The sequence below is a fragment of the Tupaia chinensis genome, unplaced genomic scaffold (genome assembly GCF_000334495.1).
Source record: "Tupaia chinensis unplaced genomic scaffold, TupChi_1.0 Scaffold141173_1, whole genome shotgun sequence".
NCBI classification, from domain to species: domain Eukaryota; kingdom Metazoa; phylum Chordata; class Mammalia; order Scandentia; family Tupaiidae; genus Tupaia; species Tupaia belangeri.
The window spans coordinates 929,191-939,112 of record NW_006201036.1 but is presented as its reverse complement, the minus strand read 5'-3'; the positions used below and the strand labels follow the sequence as shown (position 1 = coordinate 939,112).

Genomic DNA, 9,922 nt, shown 5'->3' with positions numbered 1-9,922 from the left:
TCAGGATCTTGGGCACACGCACACACGCACCCGGAGTGAGTTTAAGCCGCCGGGTCTGGGACTCGAACCGTGGTCGACTATGTGGGAGTCCAGCGACATAGCCATTACACTAACTGCTGGTCCCAATCACTCACTTCTCAAAGCTCTCCCAGTATCCTTGTGTCACTCTGCAGAGGGGCCAGTGTGAACTCCCTCCCTGCCTGTCCGCGTTCACTTCCTACCACTCCCACCTGCTTTCCTAGGCCATGCCGCTGCCTTCCTCAGGGATGGCTGGCCTCGACCTCGCCTTTGCTCTGTGTACTGACGCAGCTCCCTCCTGGGGTTCCGCTAGATCTCTGTGGGGCTGCCTCAGGTCACTCAGACATCACCCCCACTTTGTCCTGCAGGCCTTCCCCATGCATCCAGTGAAGTCAGCCATCCACCATAGCGGACTCTAGGAGCCCTTTTTCTGCCCAGAATTCTCTCCATATGTTCTCTTCCATCCTGTCAGTGTGCTTACATGTTGCCTTTCTACTTTCTGCCCGGGGGAGGGTAAGTTTCACGAGGTCGTCCCGCTTCTCCTTGGTCACCACTGTATGTTCAGCACCTAGGAGAGTGCCTGACATGCAGCAACTAACTTATTTGAACAGATGGATTTTATTTGCAAAAAGTAAAACAGGTACCCTCATTCAGCTTTATCAATTTTTATTAGAAAGGGGGGAAAATAAAACCCTATCATTATGTTACCGTGTCATTTGTGTTTATAGAGAATAGGCAGTAGAAATTGACTCTCACTCCCCTAAATGACAATGCAATTCTGTGTAGGGCTCCTGGAATCCTGTAGTGGATACAAGTGGGGCTTGCTGCATGAACTGCAGCCTCAGAGCCCTGGAGCGACGCTCTCCCCTGGCAGGGCCACCGTCCCCGCCGGGGTGCGGCAAGTCTCCGTGCTGCAAGATCACCCACTCAGGACTGGAAGTCTGGGCAGTAACATCCAGCAGCAGACACGGCCTAGAGGCCTGCTCAGATGTGCCAGGGCTGTAAGAAGAGGATCTGGCCCCCGTGGCTTCAATCATGGGGACCCTCTGCTGTCCAGGAGGGCATGTAGTTGTGGGGAGGAGCAGGAGGCCTCCTAGAGCAGCGCCAGGATTTAGCAGGGAGTGGTGTTGAGACGCAGAACTGTGACAGGCAGGCAAAGCATCTTGGGAGCTCAGGTGGCAGTTTCTCACTGAGCGTGTTGGAGCCCTCCCACAAGAGCATGAACGTCTACTTCCTGCCTTCCTCTTCTTGGCTCACAATGACCTTCACCCCTTCTCGAAGCCAGATTTTCATCCGAGAGTGACAGTCCCACACTGCTGCTTCTCACAAGAGGCCTTTGATGCCCAGTGACTTCCCGTCCCCCCAGAGTAAACCCTAGGTCCTCCCGGGCCACAGAACCCACAGGACTGGCCCCTGTGCTGCGGCAGCCATGCTGGCCACCCTGTGTTCCTCAGTAAACCCTAGGTCCTCCCGGGCCACAGAACCGACAGGACTTGGCCCTGTGCTGCGGCAGCCACGCTGGCCACCCTGTGTTCCTCGGGTCAGTCAGGTACAGTCCTCACCGTCAGACACAGGCCTGGGCCTGAGGCGCCCCCCTGGGTGTGCTCCTGTTGTGGCCAGCGCCAGGGTCACCTGCTTTAGGGCCCTTCTTGGCCGCCGCCTCAGCTGTGCCCACCCCTGCTCTCTGCTCTCTTCCTGTCTGACGGTATAACTGTTCACTTACTGATTGTGGGGTTTCCCCAGGCAGCTTCAGGGGAAGGTCAGTATCGGCATGCCTAGAATGGGGCCCCTCCGCACTGATTCTTCAATGCTAACTTGAGGGAATGCAAAAATATGTTTTCATCTTTGAAATCAGTTCTGAAAGAGGAATTCTAAAATGGTCCTGAATAACAAGTAAATAGCATTTGATGTGATGAGTGTGAATACTCAGTGGGTTTGTAAGTTCAGTTGTTACATTTAAGAAATGTCATGTCCCACCTTGTGTTCTAACAGTGGGGCAGCGTGTCCCACTGCCTCTGCGGCTGAGATTAGAGCCAGTCAGAAATACGGAGCCTTGGGTCCCACTTCACACTCAACTGCTTCATCTCCATGTTGACAGAGCCAGGGCAGAAAGCCTTCCAAGTCGGGACCAGCAGATGGCGTAATGACTATGTCGTTGGACTCCCATGTGGTCGACTGCGGTTCAAGTTCCTGGCCCAGTGGCTTAAACTCATGCCGGGCACGTGTGCGTGCATGCACAAGATCCCAAGAGGAGAATGGAGGAGAAGGGATTGTGGCGTGACCATCCCTCCTGGGGGGTGATTTCTCACTTTCTCTCTGTCTGTCTCTGTCTTTCTGGTGAGCACACGTGCCCTATAGCAAAAACCTCTCCACAAGAAAAAAAAGAAAGCCTTCCAAGTCGCCTGGCATTTTATAAGCTCTTGCTCAGTAGAAAGGGAAGGGTCTGTGGCCAAGAGGCTTCCTTTGTTCATAACAAAGTGACGAGGCTTTGGACTCTCTTTGTGCTGATCTGGGCATACGCTCCTACAAATTCACAACACAAACAGACCGCCTTGGCCTGGCAGGTGGCAAAGTTACACAGACACCGTTGCTTTGTTTTTTGAAGAAAACTGTGCTATAAAACTACCCCTTGCAAGGTTTGAGGTACTTTTTTTTTTCTCTTCAATGTTAATTTACAAATAGTTGCATATATTTATGGAATACAATGTGGTGTTTGGATCTGTAGATTGTAGAAAGATTGAATCAAGCTTGTAAATGTTAAATGTATCTGTCACCTTAGAAATTAACCTTTTTTGTGGAAAGAACATTAAAAGTCTGTTAGCAATTTTGAAATACACATTATATCAACTGTGGCCACCATAGCGCTTGTATATTTTAGCGCAGATCTCGAGAGCCGTCCGGGAGGTCCTTGGCTCCAACCCTCATTTCCCCTTGTATGCAGTATTACCTTGGAGTACACAGGAGTGTCCTGTGAATGAGATGCTTGTGTCTTAATCCTGAGGATTTGGCTACAGCCCAGAGAGCCTCAAAGCAGAGCCTGACCAGAAGGCCGAGCACCACAGTGGAAGCTGTTGGAATTGATGGTGATGTGAGTTTGAATACAGCCTTACAGAAGTCTGTGGTCTTGTAGAAGTCTGTGATCTTAGGGCTGCTGTCAGACTGGAACACTTTTATTGGGCTGTCAGAAAAGTCAGGACATATTTTTCTATGCAAAAATGCATCATGACTTTTTCCAGTGACCCAATAATTCCGTGGGAGACTATCCTATTTTTAATTCCACTGTTTAATTTCGTTACTTGACAGCCTATAATTTTTTTAAAGGTTTTTGTCGTCGAGCACATGTGCTCGACAGAGAGAGACAGTGAGAGGGAAAGTGAGAAGTCACCTCCCCCCCAGGGGGCGTGTCCATGCTGCAGTCCCATCTCCTTCCTTTTCCTCTTGGGATTTTGAACATGTGCACACATGTGCCTGGCATGATTTTCAAGCGCCAGGTCTGGGACTCAAATTGTAGTCAGCCATGTAGGAGTCAGCACCTTAATCACGCTGCCTGCTGGCTTTTTAATACAGCAACAAGGGATGGACTCAAACAAAATTGAAGAAAGCTACCCCAGCTGAAATCGCCACCAATAAATAAATAAGTACTTAGGAATAAATTAACCAAACAGGTGAAAGACCTCTACAAGGAAAATTATGAAGAAATGAAGAAATTGAAAATGATAGAAAACATGGAAAGATATCCCTTGTTCTTGGATTAGAAAAATAAATATAATTAAAGTAGTTAAGGGGCCAGGGAGTTTGAGTCCCAGACCCGGTGGCTTGAAAATTATGCTAGACATGCATGTGTGTGTGTGTGCGCGTACCCAAAATCCCAAGAGGATAATGGAGGAGAAGGGATTGTGGCATGGCCATCCCATCTTGGGAGTGATTTCTCACTTTCCCTCTTTCTATTTATCTGCTCCAGCAAGTGCAGGTAACTTATGACCAAAAAAAAAAATACTGGTTATTATTGACATTCTTCATAGAAATAGAAAAAAAAAAAAACCCTCAAAATTTGTCTGGAATCATAAAAGACCCTATAACATCAAGGCAGTACTGTGCAAAAGAGTAAAGTTGGAAGCATCTCACTACTCGACCTCAAAATATATTAAAAAGCTGTGCTAATCAAAACAGCATGGCACTGGCACCAAAAACAGACATGTAGGCCAGTGGGACAAATAAAGAGTCTAGAAATAAACCCAAAAATACACAGCCAGACTGGTTTTCAACCAAAGACAAGAGACAGTTCAGTGGAGAAAAAGTATTTTCAGCAAACGGGTGCTGGGAAAACTAAATAGCCACCTGCAGAAAAATGAAACTAGATCATTACCTCTGACCATTAACAAAAGTCAACTCAAAATGAACGAAAGATCTAGACTTAGAGCCCCAAACTATAAAACTACTTATGGAAAACACAGGAGAAAAACTTGAAGACATTGGAATAGACAAAGATTTCAGACTACTAAAGTGTGGGCAGTAACTCTAAAAATAGACAGTAGGGGTTATATCAAACTATTGTGCAAAGCTTCCACACAGCAAAAGAAACAATAAATAAATAGACAACCCACAGAATGGGGAAGAATATTTGTAAACTATATTTCAGGTTCAGAATTAAGAATCAAAATATGTAGGAAACTCAAGCACCTTTCCTGCAGAAAAACTAATAATCCAACTAAAAATTGGTCAATTGATCTGAACAGACAGCTCTCACAGAAAGACATACAAGTGGCTAAAAAGTGTATGAAAGAAATACTCAACATTTCTTACTATAATGGGACATGCAAGTCAAAAACCACAACAAGATCACCAAACCCTGGTTAGAATGGCTATGATCTCTCTCTCTCTTTCTCTCTCTCTCTCTCTCTCTCTCACCAAAAACAAAGAACAAGTACTGGTGAGGCTTTGGTGACAGGGAACCCTCCTACACTGTTGATGGTATTGTAAATTAGTAGGCCATCATGGAAAATAATATGGAGGTTCCTCAAGAATTTAAAACTAGAACTATCATATGACCCAGTAATCTCACTCTTGGGTATTTACTCAAAAGACAAGAAATCAATCAGAAAGACACTTGCACATCCATGTTTATTGCAACATTATTCACAATTGCCAAGACATGGAACCAACATATGTGTCCAAGAATGGATTTTAGGGATGTGACATATACACGCAGTGCAGTACTACTCAGCCATAAAGAACAATGAGATCCTGTCCCTCTCTGTGAAGTGGTTGAACCTAGAAATGTAATGCCAAGTGAAAGAACCCAGACTATGAACGACTGTATATGTCCTCTCTCGGTATAAATTGGATGTCTGCACTCTGTGGCAGAAATGGAAAGATTTGAAGACATGAAAGAAGAGAGGACAACTATAGAGAACAGAGACTGCATAAGGAATGGAGGAGCAAGAGGGAATCAGGGAAAAGCGTGTTTAACAAACACAGGAATGCAGGCAGACATGACAGATGGGTTGTGGAACAGTATACTATAAGCTAATGAAAAAGAAAAAGATACTGCCAGTCACTTTTATGTATTTGATATATTTGCTATATGAAAAATACATGTGAGTATATATATATGTATATGTGTATGTATACATAAATATGTGTGTATATGTATTATACACACACATACACACACACAGTCAAATGCGATTCACTTTGTTGAAAGCAGTGAATATGGTATTGTCCTTGACTTGATTGTAGCACATTACAGCATGATTTGAAAGTCCGTGTTGTGGTCAGAGTGCTGGGGTGGGGCATGAACACTTCACCTGCCATTGCTGACTTTGAAGCTGGGGGAGGGGAACCCATAAGCCAAGGAATGAGTATGGCTCCTGAAAGCTGAGAAGAGTAAGAAATAGACTCACTCCTAGGGCCTCCGGAAAGCAACGTAGTGCTGCCAGCACTGACTGTGGCCCAGAGTGCAGAAGTGATGGCTGATGTTGGAACATTCATTCAGGACCATGACATGAAAATGCACACTGAGGACGACAGAATGAGCAGGTGGCATGGTGGTTGGGGATCTGGATTCCACATAGCTGACTGCATGGTTTGAGTCCTGGTCCTTGCAGTTTGAGGACCCTGCTGGTGTGTGTGTGTGTGCACCCAAAATCCTGAGAGGAGGGTAGAGGAGAAAGAAGGGCTTTTTGCTTTCTTTGATGAAGCAGAGTCCCTTAATGTGAGCTGTCCTATCAAGAGGCCCATGTGGCAGGAAACTTGGGGGCAGCCTCAAGCCAACAGTCGGGGAGATACTGAAGTCCTCAGCACAAACCTGAAAGGTCCCGAATCCTGTTAACAACCATATATATGAGTTTAGAAGTATGTCCTCTATTTGTCTCTTGCAGTGACTAACTCAAACGAAACCTTTCTTGTGGTCTTGTGAGATCTGGAACCAGAGGACTTGGTTAAGTCATAAACAGATTTCTGACACACAGAAACTATAAGATAGTAAATGTTGTTTTAAGCCACTTTTTAAAAAAAAATGATGTGCCCCACAGAGGTGTACACCATTAAATGTAAAGAGGAAATTATAAAATAGAAAAAAAATGTAGTTGCCAAGACTGTATCTAGAAATAGCACTTTAGTGATACCGAAGGGAACTAAGCAGGTTGGGTGATGCAGCTAGCCTAGTATAAGATCAGCTAACAGATATAGACACTAACTTTATTTTTACTTACCTCTGCTTTAATATTGGACCTTAGTATTCCAATATAATGAAAGATGGCTTAAAGTAAATTTCCTCCAGTACTTCTCTTTTTGTGCACAACCTATTGTCTGATGCTTGTTGTCCATACCAGGGTCCACTGTTGGGAACCAGGCTGCACAGTAGGAGGTAAGCAGTGGATAAGGGAGTGAAGCTTCATCTGCATTTACAGCCATTCCCCATCACTTGCATTACTTCCTGTCACATCAGTGGCGGCATCAGATTCTCAAAGGAGCATGAACCCTATTGTGAACTGTGCATACAAAGGACCTAGGTCGAGTATTCCTTATGAGAATATAACACACAGTGATCTGGGTGGAGATGAAGCAGAGATGCTAGCACCGGGGAGCAGCTGCAAATACTGCATTATAGTGAGCTGTCTCATTATTTCATAATATATTATGATGTCATAATTGTAGAAATAAAGTGTACAATAAATGTAATGTGCTTGAACCATCTGAAATCATCATCTCCCCTGTCCTAGTCCATGGAAAAATTGTCTTCTGGTGCCATGAAGATTGGGGAATCTCTGGTCCCTGCCAGAGTCTCAGTGGCACAGCTCACCTTTTGGACTGGGCTGCAGTGCTGCCTGGACTTTGACTTCCCTAACCACTGAGGCTGTTGAGCTTCATGATAGAAAACAGCTGTTCATAAATATAAGTACTTTGAAATTGGACCAGAATGTTGGCATAGAGAGCATTTCCATTTAGAGAACGGCCTGAGATATTTGTGAGAATCTGAGATTCCATGTCAGTCATGTTTAATTTTTCCTGTCATGTTGCACTGTAGCTTTCTTTTGTAAAAAGAGCAGATTATGTAATTTCCATAAAGTTTCGAAAATCAACTGCTCGTGACTGTGAGGGTCACCAGGTCCGATTGCTCTCTTCAGCACCACACCTCCCACCTCCGCAAGCCCTCCAGGAGACAGTTGCGTTGGGCACCCAGTTTATGGAGCAAAATGTGGAACTGCATGCCATTCAACTCAGAGGTCCTGCTGTGCTGCTGGGTACCGCCCATGTGACTGTGAGGTCACTGTGTTCTGAGTCCCCGTTCCTAGAGGGTGATAGTGTAATTGGAATGATGTGATGAATGGCTTACGTGTCATAGCCTTGCACAGTGTTATGTTCCAGTTGAATAAAATGCACAACATTAGCAGTGAGGGTGACATATTTATTTTGATCAGTCTGCATTAAACTTTTCACAGAACACAAAAATGAATCATTTCCTAATGTGCTTATCATGAGAACTTTGTCCATGAAGTTCTGCAGGCTCTTCAAAATTCTCATCAGCTCCGTGAGTAAACATAGCTATCTGGGTTGCATCATTTATATCTGTGTCCGAGTCAGCTGTCGTTGGAAGCACCATAAATAGCTTGTTCTCCATGCAGCTTGTCCCTGCGTTCTCAGGCCTATCTTTACTACGCTGAGCAGCGCCGTTGTTTACAGTGAAACTGAATTTGTCAGTGCTTTATTCTTCTCAGTAACATGTTTTCTGCTGTGTGGAGTAAAGTCTAAAATTCGCCATCTCCGAGACCAGCAGATGGTGTAATGGTTACGTTGCTAGACTCCCACGGAGACCGTGGTTTGAGTCCCAGACCTGGTAGCTTAAAACTCACGCTGGGTGTGTGTGCATGTGTGTCCAAGATCCCAAGAGGAGAATGGAGGAGAAGGGATTGTGGCATGACTATCCCCCTGAGCAGTGATTTCTTGCTATCTCTCTGTCTCTGTCCAGCAAACACACACACCTTTTAGCAAAAATTGCCATCTCTAACAGCTTGGGTACTTTCAATAACTGCTTTTTTTTTTAACAGATGTATCATTCCTTTTGTTTATATTTGGAAGTAATCTGTATTGAACCAGCAGTTAGCGTAATGGCTATGTCACTGAGTTCCCATGTAGTTGACCACGGTTCGAGTCCTGGACCTGGTGGCTGAAACTCACGCCGGGCATGTGTGCATGCTTGTCCAAGATCCCAAGGAGAATGGAGAAGGGAGGTGTGGCCATCCCCCCGGGGTGTGATTTCTCGCTTTCTGTCTCTCTGTCTCTCTGGCGAGTGCACGCGCCCTATAGCAAAAACCTCTCCAAAAAAAGAAAAAGAAAATGTCAGTCTTTTTCCATTTCACTTGAGATTTTATATTCCGTTTTATTACCCATGTTTTCTGAATACTACTAATGGTTCTTAATATGGTTTGCTTAATAGTAATGTAGTGTATGATGGTAAATAGCTTATAGCTAAGCTCCGTTCTTCTAACTCAGGCCTGCTTTGTTAAACATGTAGGGATATCCTTGATTATTGAAGGGAATTAGGACTTCTAGAAACTTGGGGTCTTGTTTTTTTCCACTTTTCCTAGAGAAGTGAGTAAAAAATTATTTTGCTTTCCTTCTAAAGGAAAGCAAAACTTTTCAATCTGAAGTATTGGAGTAATAGAAAGTAGTGGGACTCTGGGGGGAAAAAAATTGCACCTAAAAAATGCAGCTGCAAAATTAGCAGATGGCATAGTGTTTATTTAGGTTGTTGGACTCCTATATAGTCGACCATAGTTTGAGTCCTGGACCTGATGGCTTAAAACTCACACTGGGCGCGTATGCGTGCATGCCCAAAATCCCGAGAAGAGAGTGAAGGAGAAGAGATTGTGGCATGGCTATTCCCCCCCGGGAGGGGGATTTCTCACTTTCTGTCTCTGTCTCTCTGGCAAGGACATGCTCACTATAGCAAAAATCTGTCTCTCTTTAAAAAAAATGCAGTTACAGTTGACATCCAGTCAAAATTAGTTTTTGGATGAAATCACCCATCCAGCATTTAAATTTTCATAACTAATGCGAGGAAGAAAAACTTTTAACATCTATGAGATAGATCAATAAATAAAATGAAATGAAATGAATGAACTTGTTAACGTTTTCTCTCTGTAGCTTGGCAGCCAGCCTCTCTGCCTCCTGGCCACAAGTGCCCTGGGTGTAGATGAATTATAGCATTGTAGCTGCTTCGTTACTGTTGTGTCCCAGCGCTGACACCCCCCCAACACACACACACACAGTAAGGCAGCTCCGGCATTGTAGGAAGTGCGGCTGGACCTGTAGTGCCTGCTTTTCCCCTGCTCTGGTTACTGAGATTTGGCCTCCTCACTGGAAGATGCGTGGTGAGGAGGGGCCAGGGCCTAGTACGTCA

The 9,922-nt window shown here is 44.8% G+C and overlaps 1 protein-coding gene across 4 annotated transcripts in view; it reads left to right on the top strand.

Annotated features, from left to right (window-relative positions):
• Positions 1-9,922, top strand: part of AUH (AU RNA binding methylglutaconyl-CoA hydratase) — a 192,837-nt gene that overhangs the window by 170,687 nt on the left and 12,228 nt on the right. The window lies entirely within an intron of this gene.